Consider the following 18,408-nt stretch of genomic DNA (forward strand, 5'->3'; position numbering starts at 1 on the left):
AATTTATTTCTTTATAAAATATTTATACCATTTTAATGACCATAGTCATTCAAAATGGTTACAATAAAACAAAAAACAAATACAGAGTAAAACCAGAGCATAATAAAAATAACAAGTAAAACATAAGCCTGGGCAAATAAGAGTATATTCAAACCGCTCTGAAAAGAGAATAGAGACTGCTGCTCTCATAACCCCATTGATGATTTATTCTACCCCTCTGGTTCTACCACCCTGAAGTGCAAAGTGATAAAGCGAGTGCAACGTGATGCGTGTGGGAAAGAGGAACCCAAACTATAGCCATGTGATGCAAGGTTCCACATTAGGAATCACCAACCAGGAAAAGGATCTAGGTGTAATCATTGATGATATGTTGAAACCCTCTGCTCAGTGTACAGCAGTGGTTAAAAAAAGCAATAGAATGTTAGGAATGATTAGTAAAGGAATGGAAATCAAAAATTAGAATGTTATAATGCCATTGTATCACTCTATGGTGTGACCGCACTTTGAATACTGTGTGCAATTCTGATCACCACATCTCAAAAAAAGGATATAGTGGAATTAGAAAAGGGGATGGGATGACTTTCCTATGAGGAAAGGTTAAAGTGGCTAGGCTCTTCAGCTTGAAGACGAGATAGCTGAGGGGAGATATGATTGAGATCTATAAAATACTGAGTAGAGTGGAACGGGTAGAAGCTTGCCTATTCTTTCCAAAAATACTAGGACTAGCGGACATGCAATGAAGCTACTAAATAGTAAATTTAAAACAAACCGGAAAAAATATTTCTTCATTCAACGTGTAATTAAGCTCTGGAATTCATTGCCAGAGAATGTGATAATAGCAATTAGCTTAGCAGGGTTTTAAAAAGATTGGGATCATTTCCTAAAAAGAGAAGTCCATAAGCCATTATTAATTGTTTATCATTTATTAATTTGATATACTGCCTCTTTTGAGCATGAGTCAAGGTAGTTTACATACAATTGTACAGGTACTTGTACTGTCCATGATGGGCTCACAATCTTTGTACTTGGGAAAATCCACTGCTTATTTCTAGGAAAAGCAGCATAAAATCTGTTTTACTGTTTTGTGATATTTCCAGGTACTTGAGACCTGGATTGGCCACCGTTGGAACTAGGATACTGGGCTTGATGAACCTTTCGTCTGTCCCAATATGGGACATCATCATGTTGTGGTTTACTGCTTTGTGAATTTTGGTTAATAAACCTTTTTAGAAGCTCCTACTTCTGTTTTGTTTGTGTCTTTTGGAACCATTTTTTCCTTCCATCCTTGTTTTTGTGTCTTTTTGCTTTCTGTGGAAGTATTTTGGACCCTCCTTTTTGCTTGGCTTATGTTCTTAAGATCCACTTCCTCCATTTCACTAGCGTCACAACCTCCACACCCGGAAATGTTGACAAATATCTACTACCAGACCTCAAATCTGTAATGGGCACATAATGAGATAACAAATCATTCAAATATTGTGATTTACTCCTGTATAAAACAGAGGCTGACTGAAACTGCTATTTTCAGTTTTGGCCCAAACTGAAACTACTACTGAAACTTCTGGCTGAAACTGAAACCGCCTAGTTACAGCCACGGTTGCCAGATGGGCGGTTTTCCCGTCCAATTGGGCGGTTTTCCGCAACCCGCCGCGGGAAACTTTTGCCCGCGGCGGGTTGCAGTTTTTTGGGCTCGTTTTGTTTTTTCTGTGCGGGTTTTGGGGCGGTTTTTCGGCCGGCGGGGTGGGGTTAATGGTGACAGAGGCGGGGTTTGTGACATTTTGGGCGGGGTTTGCTGACGTATTGGGCGGAGCGATGACGGTGGGGGAGGGGCTGATGACGGCAGCGGCGGGGATGATGACGGAAGGAGTGGGGCTGATGGCGGCGGGGGCGGGGGTGATGACGGAAGGGGCGGGGTTGATGACGGCGGGGGGGGTGATGATGAAAGGGGCAGGGTTGATGACGTCGGGGGTGGGGTTTGTGCGGTTTTGGGCGGGTTTGGGCAGTTTTGTGTGGGAATTTTTTTTTTATATGACAACCTTGGTTACAGCCAAAACCAAAACTAAAAACTAAAGTTTAGTTGTGTGAATGTGAACAGTGAGGCCCACTGGGGATTGTCAGAGCTTGCAGTGGGAAGGTCTCTGCCAAACCCTCAGGAGATTACCCTCCAGTCCCAGGAAGTGCAGGCACTGGTTATTTTAACAAGGGCTTCTCAATAAGTCTGGCATGTTTGGGTTCCAAACTCATACAGATGTAGTTACATATCCTCTGAGACAAGAACTTTGTAAGAATGTATTACAAAAAAGAAAATCACAATTACCAGCTTTTCATGCTTATCCAAACTGTGCACAAGTAACAAGAGAAAGTAGCACTGAGATGTTTCCCATTTTATATTTACTTATAAAACTGATTAAGGACAAGCATGATACAGATTCTTAGTAAAATAGGATAAAGGAGTCCAGTCACTGGTCTACATTGTGGACATTATGCCAGCCTGATGCACAATCCAGAATAAAAAAGCACATTGATGGTACTGAATGCGAGGTCTATATATTCTAAAAAAAAAATTACAACCAAGAGCAATTCATTTCTCAAATTATTTTCTATTATATAAACTGCATTTCATTGTAACAGCATTTCCCTACTAATACTGTAATCTGACCAGTACTTGTGCTTGAAAACAATCATTGCAAGTTCCTTTCTCGTAGAATCTAGCTTCTGCATACCACAAGTTTAATTAAAACACTGCACCTTCATCATACCCAACAGAGCCTGGAAATTCTTTAGAATCACCCAAATAGTATCCAAGCCAAAATATATATAATAATTTAAATAATGAAAGACCATGTTTTATCTCCAAGCAAAATTGCCTCAACACACATGGACTTCAGCTAATAGGAACTGAAACTAAAGCCATATCCCCGATATTCATAGCTATTTAACCGCCAGAAATAGCCCATTGATAACTGCAGTAATCCAGGGAGCTCATAAAACAGATTCTGTACCACTGTTTGCAAAGCCTCTTCCTTTAAATATGGTTATTTTTATTTTAGTTACATTTGTACCCCGCACTTTCCCACTCATGGCAGGCTCAATGCGGCTTATATGGGGCAATGGAGGGTTAAGTGACTTGCCCAGAGTCACAAGGAGCTGCCTGTGCCTGAAGTGGGAATTGAACTCAGTTCCTCAGGACCAAAGTCCACCACCCTAACCACTAAGCCACTCCTCCACTCCACTCCACCATTTTTGGATGGCCTTGAGCTTTGCAAATGCACTTTGAATAATACATGAAATCTGTTCTTCACCTATCCCCCTAAAGGCTTCATCAAGGTAACCTATGTAATATCCTGTGACAAAACAGTGGGTTTCTAAGCCTGGAAAACTGTATTATTTCATGAAGTGTATTTCTCTTAATTGGCCAGTAGATGGCACTTGTTTTGAGTTTTAAAGCTTATGGAAAGGCAATCTGCAGTACCATTGGGTAGCTACTGTCAAAATTGATGCCCTGGGCTCTGATTGGCCTTGGATTTCAAATCTAGCCTGAAGGTACTGGATTTTCCCCAGTCTGAGTCATTGAGCGGAGAGAGAAAGATCTCTTTACTGAGGCCCTGTGAGCAGTTATAGTTTATAACCTATGAGCAGCTATATTTCCTGAACTCCCCAGGTACTACCGAAGTAGTAAACAAATGTTTAGATAGTTTTATAATTGATTAATATGCAGTTACCTGTTATTGTTTGTTGAGTTCAACTTTTTCTATTCACTGTTCAAGTTCTGTGACAATAAACCTTTTTTAGTTTATTGACTCTGCTGTCCTGGACTGACTAAGAATCCTTGTGTGTGTTTATTTATTTATTTATTGCATTTGTATCCCACATTTTCCCACCTTTTTGCGGGCTCAGTGTGTGTTAGTTTCTGGGAGATGTGGGACCCCTGGAGTGTGGTCCAAGTGTCCTAGAAATCACCAAAGTATAACTTGAGAGTGGGAGACTCTCCCAGAGACAAGTAGGACCCAGTCAGTGGGAGGAGGGTGCTAGTGTAGAGCACATGCAGGCGGGCCTAAGCAGTGCTGGGGACAAACCTTCTAACCAAGTCAGATATTTCACATTACATTTTTGTAATGAGGTGCCCACCTGTGAAGTATGATTTTACTCCCAAAGCTGGTAAACTGCAAAATGCATTCAAATTATCTGTTAAATGCATAATATTCCAAAGATTTCAGAGAACATGACGACCCATTTCTCTACAGTGAATTTCTGTCTACAGAATACATGCTATTCTTTGCAATATTTGAGCATGCATAGAGGCTGTAAACTTATTTAAATAGGCCTCTTACAATCAGTGGCAAGCTCTTCATCCCTTTATATTCCAGGAAATCCAAATGAATGCAGTGGAACTCAGAGGCCTTCATTCCTACACCAGATACCTAGCACAGGTTTCAGTGAGCAGTTTCTAGAAAGACTGGTCAAGCAAACTTGAACCTGCTAGTGTGAACTGGACATATTTTGGAGGTAAAATGCTTGGTAGCAGTAGTGTTGGTTCACTTACTTTTCCTTAACTAGTTCAAAAGATTTCAGCTGTGCATGCTATGATGATAATGATTTTTAATTCTGTTAATGGACTTGCATTTAGAATCCTTTCATCCACTTCTGTTATACAGAAGGATATCTTCTATCACATTTACAAACAAAGGGGTGTAGTTATTAATGTAAGCTACTGTTAACAAAAGTTATTCTACCATTAACTCATGCAATTGTAGCACAGGTCCTACTTATATATATAAGAAGAGCCTAATTACGCTGTCAGCTAGAAATGCAAAGCCAACATCCAGAGAATATTTGTTATTACCTAATTGTAAAAACGTAAAGTACAAATCTGTTTATACAGCTGGGTTTGCTTTTCTAGGATCTAAATGCTGAAATCTCATTCCAAAAGAAATCAGAAGCGTAAGCTCCTACCTTCTATTCCAAAATGCTTTAAAAACTTATCTGTTTAAAAAATATTTCTCTATGTAATCATTAATGTTAAAACCTCATTCTAATTATATGTAAACTGTTGCTCATTGTTTAATTGTAAGCCACGTCAGGGCCGCAAAGAGACTGAGCCAGACCCGAGGCAGGGCCGCCGCTGCCAGCCCCTCCCCCAGGACTGCTGCTGCTGCCCCCCAGACTGCTGTGTAGCCAGACTACAAAAATTGGGGGAGCCGGAACACAAAGTGGAGGGACACATTTTGCCCCTCCTCCCTGCCCCTGCTGCAGCTCCACATACTTTGGCTGGCGGGAGTCCCCAAGCCTCACCAGCAGAAGCCTTCCTCCAGCGCTGTCCTCCGTCGCGTTGCCTTCCCTGCGGCTGCTTTTCCCCTCACATCACACATGCAGGGTAGGCAATGCGACAGAGAACAGCGCTGGAGGAAGGCTTCTTCTGGTGGGGCTTGGGGACCCCCACCAGCCAAACCAGAGGCCCCAAAGCCCTGTGTCTGGTCCTCCCTAGCCTCTAAGGGGGACCCCGCACTGGAATTTTCTCTCTCCTGCTCCTGTTGGTCAGAGGCGTAGCCAGACAGCAGATTTTGGGTGGGCCTAGGCAAGAAGTGGGTGGGCACCAAGTGTTCTCCCCCAACACCAAATAAATATCTAAGCTGGTGGAAAAATGTTTCTCTGTACCTTAGCAGTCTGCACCAAGCATGCTCTGAAAACTATTGTGGAGAGAAGTGTTTTTGTTACCATCAGGGGGAAGTCTGGCCAAGCTAAATTTGTGCTACTGTTGGATGGGCCTGAGCCCTAACTGGGTGGGCCAAGGCCCACCCAGGCCCACCTGTGGCTACGCCACTGCTGTTGGTTCATGATTACCCAGGTCCCAACAGGGAAGGAGAGAGACAGACCCCGACACCGGGCCTGGGGAATCCTGCCCCGCCCCCTCCCTTAGCAGTCTCAAGCCACGTCGAACTGAAATCTTTTTTTGGATAATGTGAGATATAATAAATAAATAAATAAATAATACTATCCTGCTTATAATCGAATGAGAAAAACGCCCAAGTTCCGACCTAAATCGGGAGATGGACGTTTATCTCACAAAAACGAATAAAGCGGTATAATCGAAAGCCGATTTTTGGACGTTTTCAACTGCAATCTGTCGCGGATGCGGACAAAGTTGATGGGGGCGTGTCAGAGGTGTGGCGAAGGCGGAACTGGGGCGTGGTTATCTGCCGAACAGAGATGGGCGCATTTCACCGATAATGGGAAAAAAGTATGCGTTTTTAGCTAGAATTTAGGACACTTTTCCTGGACCCTGTTTTTTCACGAATAAGGCCCCAAAAAGTGCCCTAAATGACCAGATGACCACTGGAGGGAATCGGGGATGACCTCCCCTGACTCCCCCAGTGGTCACTAACCCCCTCCCACCACAAAAAATGAAGTTTCTCAACTTTTTATTTTCACCCTCAAATGTCATACCCAGCTCCCTGACAGCAGTATGCAGGTCACTGGAGGAGTTGTTAGGGGGTGCAGTGGACTTCAGGCAGGTGGACCCAGGCCCATCCCCCCTACCTGTTACAATTGTGCTGCTTAATGCTTATTAGTCGTCCAACCCCCCCCCCCAAACCCACTGTACCCACATGTAGGTGCCCCCCTTCACCTCTTAGGGCTATAGTAATGGTGTAGACTTGTGGGCAGTGGGTTTTGAGGGGGATTTGGGGGGCTCAACACACAAGGGAAGGGTGCTATGCACCTGGGAGCTCTTTTACCTTTTTTTTTTTGTTTTTGTAAAAGTGCCCCCTAGGGTGCCCGGTTGGTGTCCTGGCATGTGAGGGGGACCAGTGCACTACGAATCCTGGCCCCTCCCACGAACAAATGCCTTGGATTTATTCGTTTTTGAGCTGGGCGCTTTCATTTTCCATTAGCGCTGAAAAACAAAAACGCCCAGCTCACACATTGTTGAATAAAACATGGGCGTCTATTTTTTCCCAAAATACGGTTCGGTCCGCCCCTTCACGGACCCATTCTTGGAGATAAACGCCCATGGAGATAGGCGTTTTCGTTCAATTATGCCCCTCTATGAGACCTAAGGGCTCTTTTACTAAAGTACTACTACTACTACTACTGCTATTTGACATTTATAAAGCGCTACTAGGGTTACGCAGCGCTGTACAATTTAACATAGGACAGTCCCTGCTCAAAGAGCTTACAATCTAAAGGACAAATGTATAGTCAGTCAAGTAGGGGTAGTCAAATTGAGGCAGTCTAGATTTCGTGAAAGGTATAAAGGTTAGGTGCCGAAAGCAACATTGAAGAGGTGGGCTTTGAGTAAGGATTTGAAGATGGGTAGGGAGGGGGCTTGGTGTAAGGGCTCAGGAAGTTTAAAGCACACTAGAATCTGGGCTTGCGCATTGTAAGACAGGATTTTACAATACACCAAGTCCAGATTTAATGCAGCACCTTTTTATTACAAGTTGTGTGTTAATGTTACCATTAGCATGTAGTACCTGCAGAGAGTTAACGTGGGAGCAGTTACCACCTCGTGGTGCATTAGCCACTTAGCTCACAGTAGTTATAGCATGCTAGTTGGCTAGCACTTCCAATCCCACTCTGTGTTCATAACACACACCCCTAAAAGAAAAGTTCTAAAAAATTCAGCAATGCTCTGAAACTTGTGGAAACAGGGAAACTACTTCAAAATGCCTTAGGGGCCCTTCTACTAAAGGGTTGGCATGAGGCAACAGGCTTGCCGTGAGCCAATCTGAATCTACCACCAGGCTACTGAAGGAGCCTGGCGCTGGTTCTCACCCCCAGTGTGCGCCATTTCTGGTGCTACAAAATATTTTTGTACTGCCATTGCTACCAGGTTACCATCAGCTTAGTGTGGGAGCCCTTACTGCCACCTCAATGAGTGGCGGTAAAGTGCTCTCCCCCCTCCGAAATGGCTGCACGGCAAGTGGCTTACTTACAGCACAGCCATTTCTTTTTGAGAACAAAAGACAGCCTTTTACTCGCTGTGCTAAAAGGGGGTTTCAGTGCACATCAAAAACATGCGCTGATGCTAGCACAGGCCCCTTTTGCCGCAAATTAGCAAAAGCACCCCTTAATGTGGTCATGTGGTAGCCTGTTTTCGTGCATTTGCCACATTTTAAATGCTTAATGCGCTTTAGTGAAAGGGAACCCTAGTTACTAATAACATCTTAACATAAAATAACACATGTTAATGGTAGCCAACATTGATAACTTCACTCCAAAGAGACAACAGTCATCACATGGAATCTGATATAATGATAAATATTCCTCTGAACTGAAAACCAACAATGTATTTGATTAGAGAATATTGAAAGATGAAAGGCTTGGGGATGAGTTCTACGACATTGCCCTGAGGATGGGAACCTAGCAATCCCAAAAGCTTACATTTTTACATTTCTAAGAGCTTGATCCTTACCAGCTAATTTGACAGTTTTCTTTTAATAAATACAAAACATCAAAATACATAACTACCATTGTATGTATGTTTTATGATAAAAGTTGCTTAGGTTTAAGTGGGTTAGAAATAAATAAATATTAGTGAATAGACAGGTCTTATGTTAGCAATGTACAAAGAATAACGATATTATGAATGACAAAAAAAATGTACAGAGCAGCGTCAGAAAACAGAGCTTTGCAAAATATTTACCACTTGATTGCAAAGCCCTTGCCCCTGAGATTGAATGATTTAAGTCCACATGTAGAGGGAAAACAGGATTGAATGATTGAAGCCTACACAACAAACAATGAATGAAGGAACTGAGGCAAGTTTTAACAATGAACGTCATCCTCATCTTTTCTCGTGTTTTGCTCTTTAGTACCATCAGCACCTCTGTTGGTAACAGTGGACATATTATTGGAATCTGCACTTACTGTATCCTGTGCTGATCCCTTAGAGCCCAATGGACCTGTGGAAGAACTTCGATATCAGGTTGAAATAAATGGAGCTGACTATTGGCCAAGGGTGCCAGTAAGGGTTCAGTCTGAGAAAGACCAAAGTTTTACTCTGGCTACTCTTCAGAGTGAAAAAGAATACTCATTCAGGGTAAGAAATGCTAGTTGTTTATTGATAAGAAATCAGAACTACAAGTCCCTGCATGCAACGGGGTAAACCCAGGACTGGATCAACCATATCCTGTGAATCTGGATCCAGTTGGCAGCTTTACTCTAAATTTGTACCACCCTTTAGTAAAAGTGCACCCACGTATTGTACTGTACTGTGTACGAAACAGTCAACTAGACAGTGATTTCCATTGAAAAGAAGGAAACAAAATTAAGATTGTACAGATGGCAGCAGTTACAAACACTAGACTTGTAAAACTGAACATTAAGAACAGCTTCTAACTCTAATCTGCATCCAAGAAAGACTCAGGATAAGGAACTTTTCCACTTGAATGACTGCAATTCAGCTGAACAAGAGTCATCATGGGATCTGCTCAGGGAAAGATAAGGCAGAGTGCCAGACTTTTGTTGTAGCTATGTTTTGGGTGGGTTTTGTTTTTGCAACATTTTGCTGGATTGCTTTTTTTTTTTTTTTTTTATGTCTGAGCTAAGTTTTTTCTCGATGCCCATATTGTATTCTATTGTACACAAACCGCTTTATCTGCTCTGTTTCACTAATAGAGGAGGCAACATGTGCACTGAATAATTCCTGCATTAATATTTCACCTTCTGCTATATGTGGCACCAATCAAACTTGAGCCGATGGCCCCAGCTTCAGACTATTCAAATGGGCACTAAATGCAGATTGGGTGCTCATTATTGGAGTGTATATTTGTGAAATGATAAAGATTAACTTAAAGATCAATATGTTTTTATTGTTAGAGATCTGCAAAGTAAAACTGGAGCTCTTTTCAGATTGAGGTAACATTTTATTACACCAACCAAAGCTGTTACGATGCATGAATTTTTCAGGTCTTCTTCAGATGTATGTGTAAAACTGAAGGAAGGAAACCTAGATACCTCAAGAGAGTGATGTAATGGGGAAAGCCCCACTGCGAAAGTGAAATTATACTAAAAAAGCATCTAGTAGCAGACACTTATTTCTTGGAAAAAGATGGAAATATGGAAGGTAACTGCCCTGGAAGGTGCCTATTTTGCACCTGTTTTATGAAGACAACAGACACCTATTTGTTTTTGTATGAAACTGAGATTAATCCTGCAGAGATCATGCTTATATTGCAGATGAGGACATTATGCCTATTTGAGAGCAGATATAAATGTCCACATATAAGGTACGCAAGCACCCATCTTGACTAGCATATTTTATAATCAACATGCAAACCTCTTGACTTCACCTGTTCTCCAGCCACACTACGCCCCCACCACTGCCTCCAGTCACTGTTCCTTCTAAGCTGAGCAGGAGTCCTCCAACTGCATTGCTGCCTTTGGGGGCGGTGCTTCAATATTCTGTTTTCAATTGCTAGACAGGCAGGTTCCATAGAGTCCTGCAAAGCTTGCCTGTCCCTCACTATTGAAAATGTAATAGTGAAACAGCACCTCCACTGGCAGAAATGTGGGTAGAGGACTCGCGATCAGCTTTCAGGGAACAGTGTCTACAGTAACACGATGTACGTTCATGCCATTGCATGCACTTTAACGCCTGCTGCAAGTTTTATGTTCAAATGTTGTCAAAAGTTTTCACCCTGGTCCACAAAATCATTTACGGGGACGCCCCGACCTACATGTCAGACCTTATAGACTTGCCTATTAGGAACGCAAAAAGATCATCACACACATTCCTCAATCTCCACTATCCTAACTGTAAAGGGCTAAAATATAAATCCACATACGCAACCAGTTTCTCATACATCTGCACGCAACTATGGAATGCACTACCAAAGACCATAAAAACAACGCAAGACCTAACCATTTTCCGAAGGCTATTGAAAACAGATCTTTTCAAGAAGGCGTACCATAAACATCCAGCCTAACTACCAAATAATAACATTATACACGATCTATACAAAATCGAACTTTTATCGTATGACTGCCTAATCTCTCTGCTATTAATGATCAAGCACTACCACTTTAAACCTTATGTCGAATAGGGTCTCTCTATAGTCGATGACCTAATGTATGTTACAACCCAATTCATTACTCAGGAACCTTCATGCAGTACTATAATGTATTCCTCTTTATCATGTATGTGTGCACAGGACATATATATATACCATGATCTGTTCCATATATACTATGTTCCATGTATATTCCATGTATGTTACCATGTATGTATGCACCTTAACGCAATACCATTGTAATTCTGTTACCCGGAAATGGCAAACGCCATTATGGCAAATGTAAGCCACATTGAGCCTGCAAATTGGTGGGAAAATGTGGGACACAAATGCTACAAATAAATAAATAATAAAATATATGCACTACAGTGACTTGATAAAACTACCCCCATTCCACTGGATTCTGTATAGGTCATCCAAAGTTGGGCACAGAAGGTTGTGTGTGGATTATATATTGCGTATAAACTAATCAGCTAATTAGGCATTAGCAATCAATAATTGGTGTTAAAAAGCACATAATTGGCACTAAGCAGGAGCTACTTGGATCAATCCTATGCCCTATTCTATAACATTCACACCTACATTTCATAGCAACTCTAAAGGGGATGTGGCCCTGAGAGAGGTATGGGCAGGTCAGGGATGTTACCAGAAATTAGGTTCTGGTATAGAATACTATCATATGTGCATCTAACTGCCATTATTTGGATATGAGCATTTATATCAGCCTTTGGCAGGTGTATATGCTTGTGTCCAAAGATAGTCATGAAATGCATACTAAGCTAGTATTTTGTAAAGGTCATTCTGTGCAGAGTGCTCTTTGCATGTTAGTTTAGTGTGGATCATCCCATTTATTGAATTCCTCCCATTATGAACAAAGATAACTGTTAAATTGACTTGTCAGATCTGGTCATAGAAACCAACGTTTCAAAATGATTAGGGGGTGCTGACAAGGGCATAGCCAGAAAAATTTTACAGGGGATGTGTGTCCCTCCCCCATGCCATCTCCCCGCTCCACTGCTGCTGCTTTCCATACCTTAAAATCCTGTCTGCTGCAGTCTTCACCTGAGCAATGGCAGCGCCACTCATAGGCTGCCCATGGCCTGCACCAGGACTTCCTACCTTAACAGTACCACCCCTCAGAGAGGAAGACCCAGTGCAGACCGCAAGCAGCCTATGTGTGTCACTGCTGCTGCCCAGGTGAAGACTGCAGCTAACCTCCTTGATTGCAGCAGGCAGGTTTTTAAGGTGGAAGCATGGGCCAGGTCTGACAGGGGGTGCACCTTGTTTAAATACGCCACTGTGAACACAACCCAATGTTCTCCTTCTCCCCAGCCTCTCCCCCCAGTTTCTCTTGCCCCCCCCCACCCTTCATCCAGATTCACTCATTCCCCCTCCCCAGCCTCTCTCCCAGTTTCTCTCATACCCCCCTCCCCAGCCTTCATCCAGATTTTCTCATGCTCCCCTGCCCCCTCCCTAGTATCTTGAATCCCCCTTCCCTCCCCTGCCTTTATATAGATTCTCTCAACCTCCCCTCCCCCCCCCCCCCCCCCCCCGTGTTTGTCTACAGCATGGCTCCAGGCAGGATCTGGAGTTTTGCTCCTTCCATAGCACTCCTTGTCTCCCCTTGCATGGTCGGGCTCTGCAGATACTTGAGCCATTCCCCAACTTTCTGCACTGCAGTGGCTCAAGTCAGAGCTCGGCCCTGTAGGGGAGGAACACAAGGAGCGCTGAGGAAGGAGAAAAAGAGCCCTGTTGGCTGCTGTAGAGGTAAAGGTGGAAGACGGATGCGTTAATTACCCACCCCGTCCCCTACCAAGGAGGAAAAACATTATCTTGTGCCGTGGGCCAGTCGGGAGCGGCTGCAGAAGAAGGAGCGGCCAGCATTGATCAGGACTTCTTCGGAAAGTGGGAGACTAAGATACCGGCTGCTGCCTGCTACACACTTCCCATTGGCTGTGCCACGTGCCTGGGCTGGCTCATGTCATTTGCCGCGTATAGTGCTCTGGAGACTCTCTGCTCTGGGATTTAAAAAAAAATTATTTATATTAGTTTCGGCCAGTGGCGTAGCCAGACTGCCAATTTTGGATGGGCCTGAACCTAAAGTGGGTGGGCACAAAATTTTCTCTCTACCCCCCTTCCCCAGCAAAATTTAGTCACACTAATCAGATGCATTTGTCACACAGGGGTAAAGTGCTGCTTTTCAGTGCATCAGGTTTCAGAAAATAATGTATTTAACAGCCTAACACCCTTTTTAATGAGCTTTCAGAGGCCAAAACCTCCTGCTTCAGGTCAGTATAATGCTTTTATGGTATCCTCTCCTGACCTAAGGAAGGAAGTATTGGACTCTAAAGCTTTATTAACATAGGTCCCATATTATTTTATCCTAAATTAAAAATAAAATTATTTTCTTTACCTTTGTTGTATGGCCATTTACTTTTTCTCATTGTGTTGCTCCCAGTCTCTAGATTCTGCTTTCCTTCGTCTTTCTCTTGCCAGGGTTTCCTGTCCATTCATCACCTATGGCTTTTCATCTTTTCCTCACCCTTGTTCTCCACATGCCCCTTCCTCTTATTCTCCAGTCTTTCCCTACTCTGTCCTCTCCCTCTTTCCATCCAGCAGCTCCCCTCTTTCTCTCCCCATCCTTCCAGTGTCTCCCCTCTTTCTTTTGCATCCAGCGTCTCCTTTTTCTTCCTACCCTTCCATCCAGTGTCTTCCCTCTTTCTCTCCTCATCCTTCCACCCATATACCCTCTCTCCTGATCCTTCCATCTAGTGTCTCTATCTCCCCTCTCCTTCTATCCAGTATCTCTCTATCTCTCTACCCTTTTCTGTTCAGTCTCCCCTCTCTCTCTCTCCACATCCTTCCAGTCTCTCCCCTTTCTCTCTGCATCCTTTCATCCATCTCCCCTCTTTCTCTCCCTATCCTCCCATGTCCAGCAGCTCTCTCCCTTCCCTCCAGTCCCTTCTTCCTCTTCCTCCATTGTCCAGCAGCTCTCCAGCCCCTTCCTCCTCTCCCTCCCATGTCCAGCAGCTCTCTCCCTCCCATGTTCAGCAGCTCTCTCCCTTCCCTCTAGTCCCTTCTTCCTCGTCCTCCCATGTCCAGCAGCTCTCCAGCCCCTTCCTCCTCTCCCTCCCATGTCCAGTAGCTCTCTCCCTTCCCGCCAGTCCCTTCTTCCTCTCCCTCCCATGTCCCAGCAGCTCTCTCCCTTCCCTCCAGTCCCTTCTTCCTCTCCCTCCCATGTCCCAGTAGCTCTCTCCCTTCCCTCCAGTCCCTTCTTCCTCTCCCTCCCATGTCCCAGCAGCTCTCTCCCTCCCATGTCCCAGTAGCTCTCTCCCTTCTCTCTAGTCCCTTAGTCCTCTCCCTCCCATGTCCCAGCAGCTCTATCCCTTCCCTCTAGTCCCTTCCTCCTCTCCCTCCCATGTCCCACTCCAAGCAGCTCAGCCACTTTTCCTCCAGGCCCGCCCATCCACATCCCTCACACGCTGTTGCTATCCTTTTGTCCCGCGGAGGCAGCGTTCAGCGTTTCCTTCCTGCCCTGTCTTCTCCCCAGGCTCCGCTGCATCAGTCCCTGCAAGTGGAATCCTTCTCCTTTTCGCCCGTCGCGCTGCGCTGCCATACACACAGGCAGCTTCGCTCCCCCCCTGCCGCGTTCATCCGGCCCTAAACAGGAAGTGCATCAGAGAGGGCCAGATGGACGCGGCAGGGAGGAGCAAAGCTGCCTGTGTGAATGGCAGCGCAGCGCGACGGATGAAAAGGAGAATGCACTTGCAGCGGAGCTTGGGGAAGACAGGGCAGGATGGAAACACTGAACGCTGCCTCCGCGGGACAAAAGGCAGCGACAGCGCACGAAGGATGTGGATGGGCGGGCCTGGAGGGAAAATGGCTGGGCCTGGGCCCGCCCGTGGCTATGCCCCTGGTTTCGGGGTTGGGCCTAGCAGGGACATTCAGAGCGAAGGAGCAAGCAACACTGAGCAACAACATTGCCAATGCTGGCCATGAATTTTGAAAGTGCTTTTTTTTTAATTATTATTTATTTATTTATAATTTCAACATATTATACAAGCATTCAATCTTGTTCCAGAAAAACAGAGCATATGTAATACTTTTAGGAAACAACATAATCTTTCCCCTCTTACTCTGAGAGAGGTAAAGAAAACATAACAATTAAATCTCTTTCTTAGACCACCTATTCAAAACAAGAAGAAGGGGGGTTAGGTATAAATGGTGGAAAAACAACAGGAAAACAATTTTAATCATAGATGGCCTGGTTAACTTCACGCTACTATAATATTAATCCTGATTTTCTCATTGTTCAGAAACTATCTGGTTACTTTCTTCATTTCTAGGAAAACTTTTAACTGTTCCGGTTCAAAAAACACATATTTTTTATCTAAGTAATTTATCAAACATTTGCATGGATAAGACAAAATAAATCTTGCCCCCAACGATCTAGTTTCTTCTCTATAGGCTAGAAAAGCCTTTCTCCTATCTTGTGTGGTTTTCACCACATCTGGGTAGATCCATATCTTATCTCCAAGAAACATTTTAGTTGCATTTTTAAAGTACATTTTCAATATGGCATTCACATCCTGTTCGAAGACTAATGAAACAAGCAAAGTCTTCCTGACTAGGATTTCAGTTGCTGATTGTTCTAAGAAGGCAGTTAAATTTTGTAAATCTCCAGGAGCCTTCAATTTTTCTCCCCTTTTTAAATCTGGTAAGTAATATATTTTATTAACTGGGGGAATCAATTCTGGGGAGTATAGAAGGTTTTCCATCAGAAATTTTTTAAACAAATCCTTCGCATTGATTTCAGAGGAAACTGGAAAGTTCAAGAACCTTAGGTTTAAACGTCTGTTATAATTTTCAAACTGTTCTATCTTTCGATGGATTACCATTTTGTCCTTTATAAGCAAATCAGATTTTTCTTTCAAAGTCGATAATTCCTGTTGAACGGCTATATTAGTTTTTTCAGATTCTTTTTTAAAAGTGTCCAACGCTGAAGTTACCAAATCTAATTTACTCACAATTGGGGTCACAACGGAAGTCAGCGTCTGTATCGCCTCCCAAATAGTATCCAAAGTTGCCGCCTCGGGAGCCTTGGGCTCTACTTTGTTCTGTTCTCCCAGTGCCTCGTCTTGGGTTCCGGTGGGCAGGTCATCTGTTGCGCCATCTTCAGACGCCTCTAGAAGGCCTAATCCACTTCTGAGGCCTGCTGGACAAGGCGGGGGATTAATCTCCGGCGAGGATAATGATGTCTCCACTCCCCGTGGGAAAGACGCTCCACCCGCGTCTCCCATTGCGGGAGATTGACTCAAGCCGGCCTGTCGTGGAGTGCTGGTTACATACTTCTTCATCGTCGTCTGCACTGGGGCAGGTTCGGAATTCACCACCGGTAAACCCCTTACTACCCCTTTCCTTTTGGTGTGTGGCATTTTAGGTAAGTTTATTGCGGTAATCGTCTTCACCTTAGGAAAAGTCAGCGACGGTGTTGAGCGTCTACCAGTCCGTCCGCCATCTTGACACGCCCCCTGAAATACTTCCTCTTGAAAGTGCTTTTTACTGTGTGATGCTGTGCTGTGCTGGCAGCAGCATATAAAGCTCCAGCCTCTGTTGCGTTCTGGGGCAGACCCCAAAATATTGGGGGTTCTCGAGCACCCACAGCATCCACAGAGTTAGCACCTATGGATCCAGTGATAGATATTGGTGTGCTGATATGGGTTGAATACTCGTCATTGTTGGATAAAGCCTTGTGCAGTCTATAAAACCACAGAAAAATACATGGGCTCTGCAGTAATTAGCATGCAGCATCTTTAGTGTCATCTTGTATATGGTGACATTCCTCATTTACATGAATTCTACGAGTCAATGTAGTAAAACTAGTGGGAATCACAGCAGATTGTGTATTTGCTTTTGTGACCCTAGAGAAAAAGGAAAGGGCAGCAGAGCATGTTGCATTAAGTTATTCACCTGTCCTTGAGCTCTTTCAGTGCTTACAGCTCCTTAATCACATTTTGCAAGGCTTTATTGCCAGAATTGTATAAAGGAGTCAGTCCTGTCTTGAAGAAATAGGCTATTGAGATCCATAGTTTTAAAAAGGCTAACTTCATAGATGAGATGCTTACTGTTCTGTTATTATTTATTATTATTAATTATGATTTAATTACCGCCTTTGTGAAATAATTCACTCAAGGCAGTGTACAGTAAGAATAAATCAAATATAAGCAACAGACAATTACAGCAGTAAAAATATTCAACTAGCATACGGGCTCATTTTCGAAAGAGAAGGACATCCATCTTTCGACATAATCGGTATAATCGAAAGCCAATTTTGGACATCCCCAACTGTGTTCCGTCACAGGGATAGCCAAAGTTCAAGGGGGCGTATCGGAGGCGTAGCAAAGGCGGGTCTTTGGCGTGCCTAACACTTGGACGTCCTCGACCCATAATCGAAAGAAAAAAGACGTTCTTGACGAACACTTGGACGACTTTACCTAGTCGTGTTTTTCTTACGACCAAGGCACAAAAAAGTGCCCAAAATGACCAGATGACCACCAGAGAGAATTGGAGATGACCTCCCGTTACTCCCCCAGTGGTCACTAACCCCCTTCCACCCTCAAAAAATATATTTAAAAATATTTTGTGCCAGCCTCTATGCCAGTCTCAGATGTCATACTCAGGTCCATCACAGCAGTATGCAGGTCCCTGGAGCAGTTTTAGTGGGAGCAGTGCACTTCAGGAAGGCGGACCCAGGCCCATACCCCCCTACCTGTTATGTCTGTGGAGGAAACAGCGAGCCCTGCAAAACCCACCAGAAACCCGCTGTACCCATATCTAGCTGCCCCCCTTCACCTGTAAGGGCTATGGTAGTGGTGTACAGTTGTGGGTAGTGGTTTTGGGGGGGGTTGGGGGGCTCAGCACACAAGGTAAGGGGCTGGAATCTGTGCATATTTATAGCCACATTCGAAGGGGGCCATTTTAGCCTGGCAATTATCTTTGAAAATACTCCTGCAACTCTCAATTCTATGTAGTAATGATGAAGCTAATTTTATGAAGCTAATTTTATGTATTTTTGATGGCATACGCATGTAAATGGATGTGTGCACTTTCAACCAACCTGGGTGTACACATCCATTTTACATGCGTTATTACATGTGTTATATATGTGAATTTCATGTCCTGCTTATCCTCGAAAAAAAGGAAATATGTATTTAGAACTTTACCCTAATGCAAGAGTTCACAGAATAAATGCTTGAAAAACACCACTTCCCTTAGTACTCTCCCTGGCTTTTCTTGTATTCTCACAAGAATAATTATATGTAAGTATCTGTATTAGGTGTGCTTTGCTTTTTAGAGTTAGTGGTGAGTAGGAATTAGAATTCTAAAGTTCAAATCA

At 43.7% G+C, this 18,408-nt stretch overlaps 1 pseudogene; it reads left to right on the forward strand.

Annotated features, from left to right (window-relative positions):
* The window catches only part of LOC115471344, a 111,137-nt pseudogene that overhangs the window by 45,548 nt on the left and 47,181 nt on the right, over window positions 1-18,408 (forward strand).

Source organism: Microcaecilia unicolor, chromosome 5 (assembly GCF_901765095.1).
Source record: "Microcaecilia unicolor chromosome 5, aMicUni1.1, whole genome shotgun sequence".
NCBI lineage: Eukaryota > Metazoa > Chordata > Amphibia > Gymnophiona > Siphonopidae > Microcaecilia > Microcaecilia unicolor.